Source organism: Kryptolebias marmoratus, linkage group LG15, assembly GCF_001649575.2.
Source record: "Kryptolebias marmoratus isolate JLee-2015 linkage group LG15, ASM164957v2, whole genome shotgun sequence".
NCBI lineage: Eukaryota > Metazoa > Chordata > Actinopteri > Cyprinodontiformes > Rivulidae > Kryptolebias > Kryptolebias marmoratus.
Window position 1 is genome coordinate 34,820,425 of NC_051444.1, and position 4,414 is coordinate 34,824,838.

At 45.9% G+C, this 4,414-nt stretch overlaps 1 long non-coding RNA gene across 1 annotated transcript in view; it reads left to right on the forward strand.

Annotated features, from left to right (window-relative positions):
• LOC119617726 overlaps positions 1-4,395 on the forward strand; it is a 6,792-nt gene extending 2,397 nt beyond the window's left edge. The window contains exons 2-4 of the long non-coding RNA XR_005234118.1: positions 2,530-2,627; positions 2,781-2,880; positions 4,232-4,395. This is a non-coding gene — a long non-coding RNA (uncharacterized LOC119617726). The remainder of the gene's footprint in view (positions 1-2,529; positions 2,628-2,780; positions 2,881-4,231) is intronic.
• The last annotated feature ends 19 nt before the right edge of the window (positions 4,396-4,414 follow it).

Below are 4,414 nucleotides of genomic sequence, written 5' to 3' on the forward strand. Positions count from 1 at the left end.
GAAGCCAATAGGACCACATCATCTGCAAAAAGCAGAGATGCGATCCTAAGGCCACCAAAACGGATCCCCTTAACACCTTGGCTGCGCCTAGAAATTCTGTCCATAAACGTTATGAACAGAATCGGTGACAAAGGGCAACGTTGGCAGAGTCCAACTCTCACCAGAAACGAGTCCGACTTACTGCCGGCAATGCAGACCAAGCTCTGACACCGGTCATATAGGGACCTGTAACAGCCCGTATCAAAAGGCCTGGTACCCCATACTTCTGGAAAACCCCCACAAGATTCCCTGAGGGACACGGTCGAACGCCTTCTCCAAGTCCACAAAACACATGTAGACTGGTTGGGCGAACTCCCATGCACCCTCAAGGACCTTGCTGAGGGTATAGAGCTGGTCCAGTGTTCCACGGCCAGGACGAAAACCACACTGCTCTTCCTGAATCCGAGGTTGGACAATCTGACAGACCCTCCTCTCAAGAACCCCTGAATAGGCCTTACCAGGGAGGCTTAAGAGTGTGATCCCTCTGTAGTTGGAACACACCCTCCGGTCCCCCTTTTTGAATAAGGGGACCACCACCCCGGTCTGCCAATCCAGAGGAACTGCCCCCGATGTCCACGCGATATTGCAGAGTCGCGTTAACCAACACAACCCTACAACATCCAGAGCCTTAAGGTACTCCGGGCGAATCTCATCCACCCCCGGAGCCTTGCCACCGAGGAGCTTTTTAACCACCTCGGTGACCTCAGCACCGGAGATTAAAGAGCCCGACCTAAAGTCCCCAGGCTCCGCCTCCTCAATGGAAGACGTGCTGGAGGGATTGAGGAGGTCTTTGAAGTATTTCGCCCACCGTCCCGAGTCGAGGTCAGCAGCACACCACCCTCACTATAAACAGTGTTGGTGCTGCACTGCTTTCCCCTCCTGAGACGCAGTTTTGTAAGTATTGGTGTTCAGGAAGCACTTCCAGAATCGCCTCGAAGCCGTACGGAAGTCTTTCTCCATGGCCACATGTCTTGGACACTCAGGTGAAGAGAGGGGCGGAGCTGTCAACTGACCACTACCTGGTGGTGAGCCAGCTCCGATGGTGGAGTAGGATGCCGGTCAGACCTGGCAGGCCCAAACGTATTGTGGGAACGTCTGGCAGAGTCTCCTGTTAGGCCCAGCTTTAACTCTCACCTCCGGGAGAACTTCGAACATGTTCCGGGGGAGGCGGGGGACATTGAGTCAGAGTGGGCCATGTTCCGTGCCTCCATTGTTGAGGTGGCTTATCGGAGCTGTGGCCGCAAGGTGGTTGGTGCCTGTCATGGCAGCAACCCTCGAACCCGCTGGTGGACACCGGCGGTGAGGGATGCCGTCAGGCTGAAGAAGGAGTCCTATCGGGCGTTTTTGGCCTGTGGCACTCCGGAAGCAGCTGACAGGTACCGGCAGTCCAAGCGGCATGCGGCTCGGGTGGTCGCTGAGGCAAAAACTCGGGCATGGGAGGAGTTCGGAGAGGCCATGGAGAAAGCGTAAAATATGCTTATTGCAAAAGTGTATAAATATAATATATATACACACTCTATACAATTTTTTTTTATCGAACACTGAAGAAACCACTTGGGTGTTTTCATCTTTTTCTATGACCCCTCGATGTGTGACATCCACAGAGCTGCTGAAGTTCACAGCATTCAGTCATTCATCAGTGAGTGGATCAATACTGGTACAATATAGTTCAGTTTGTTGAAATTAATTGTTTGAACCAGACAGAAAATACCACTGTAGTTTCATTTTTTTGGCTACCTGAAAGATAAAAACCTTCAGATTTAGATTCACAAGCTCCGATGTGGGAATTATTATCAGAACTCGATTTCGGATCACTTCAAAGGGAAGCACCGCTCCGACCCTCGTTACAGCCTGAGATCAGTTTGTGATTCAGAGCAGTTTGTTATTGATGAAAAAATATCAACAATCCATATGTGATTAAACAAATGTCATAGTCTGAAACTGATGTTCCTTGTCTTACTTTGGAGTGAGAGTTCATAAACGCTACTCTGAAGCACGCTTACGTTGTTTAAGAGTTAGCATCCAGTTAGCTTCAAGTTAGCAACATTAGCTCTCTCCTGCCGTCGTTATGTTGATTTGCAGTGTTGTGTACTGATGTCATGACAATGATCTGGATGTAATCGGTTCTCACCCTTCCACGTTACAAACTTGGTCGTTATGCATGTTGTTTAGTCGGCCATGACGGTCCTTGTGATCATCAGAATCCAAATCTGAAGAGTTTTCATCTGATTACAGAGATCCAGCCATTGGTTCAGGTTCATACTGGTATGTTTGAATGTCCATTACTCCTGAAGTCTTCCAGCATTTCTTCATATACATAAAAGGCTTCTTTTCTCCATTTCAACTAGTAAACAACCAGACAATAGCAGCATTCTTGGCCGGCTGGGGCACAGCGCTCGTCATGAACCCAGGACAGCAACTCCGCCCCATAAATCATCTACTTCTGAAATTATTGACTTAAATAGTAAAAACAGTTTGTTTATATTTTAGGTCAGAAAAATGGGTCCCTGCAATGTTGTTGTCATAACTCAGGGGATTCTGTCCAGAGAGAGCGGAACCAAGACCAAAACACGGAGACGAAGATAACGGTAAGTGAATTTATTTACAAAGTGCAAGCTATGTACAGTGGGCGGTATCCGGAGGAGTCTGCAAGAGAAGGAGAGCTGGGTGAGTCTCGGGTACGAGTTTTGATCCAGGTTATTTGCTAGGTGGTGCCAGTAATGTTTCTTATTTGCTTACAGATCCAGGAGATGAATACAGCGCCGAAGAGAGGAGGAGAGGTTCCCAGAGTTCCAGGAGTAACGAGCCAGTTCCAGTAGGCGAGTATCAACGTGATCCCAGGTAAGTAGTCCTTAATTTCCGTAGTCGTGTCGTGGCAAAAACCTAGGACGTAGGCAAAACAGAGAACGTAGTTAACACTAGGAGCAGGAATCAAGGTTAGACGCTGAGGCGGAGAATCTAACCCAGAAGGTTCGATGCTCCAGCGAAGATCTGATCTCAGCCTGCTGCTTAAGTACTAGATGGTCTCGTCAATGAAAACTGGAACACCTGTGGAGTGATGATTAGTAGCACCACCCAAAAGGCGGAGCCAAACCCAGATCCTCACAGTTGTGTGGATGTGTTTGAATAAATCACATTCATGAAATGTCAATTTTTTTAGATTTGATTTGATTTCAGCCGGCTACATCCTGCAAAGACCTGAACTTTCAGGAATTAAGTGAGCTTTGTGAACCAGAACTCAGCTGGTTTGATATGGAGCTCTACACATTAAATGTGTGACAGACGTCCCCCTCATATCACTTTCAAAATATGATGAATTAACTCAGTTGAGTGATCTTTATGGTTAACCATTTTTAAAATTAAATGTAAAGTTGCTGTAAGTCATTATTGTTCTTCTCCTCAGTAATGAATCTGTTTATTGTTAGCGAGGCTTTTAAATCCTGCAGCCAAGTGGTCACAGACAGTGGCTGCACACCATTTTCTGCCTGGATGACAGAGGAGCTAGCCGGGTGGGTGCGGTTTGCTCTCCATTTCAAGTGGCAAATTAACAAGGGCATCATCTGAATGCACTGCTCAGATCCAGCAGCCAAACTGGCAAACCATGTGGCTGATGTAAACAAAACAAAGCTGTTTCACTTCCAAAAGCAAAATGTAATAAATAAAGTATAATCTCTTACATTGAGATGCGGTATAGTCACACTATCTGCCATATTGTTGGAGGGGAAAAGTGTTCTTCTGAAAAATACTCTGAGCATCGTCTTATCTTTTGAAAATATTCACATTGCTATAGTGTGTATCAGCAGTGTTGTCTGATCTAAAAGCAATGTTGTTACAGCTATTCATTGATTATTCAATCAATTGATCAATTTTACCTGTAAGGATGCAAAGTGATCAATTTCACCTACAGTATATCTTTTTAAAGCATCTGCTAGAAGGCTTAATATATACTCTGATGCATGTGAATTCACCTCTTACAAGAGGAGCTATGTACTGATGCAGTTGGAAATCTTCCTTAGTCAGATAATGCCCCTTTATCCCATTTTAGAGTAAAACGTTTGTATGAACCTGACTGTTTACAACCAGAAGGTCTGCTTGAATTCCTATCTTTAAGTTTGCTCCCAAAAAGAAGCATCTGACAGTAGCAAAGAAACTAACAAATAAAAATGTATTGTGCATTTTGTCTGTTCTGCAGACAAACACAAGATGGCTCCTTAATCTCATGATATACAACACCAATTTTGAAAAATGAAGCCTAGGCGTAAATTCAGACTGGAAGACCTGCTTCAGCCTCACCTGCATCTAATCGCTGCATCGAGCACCTCCACTCCAGCCTATCAGCATCAGACCGCACCTCCATCTCAGCCCATCAGCGTCC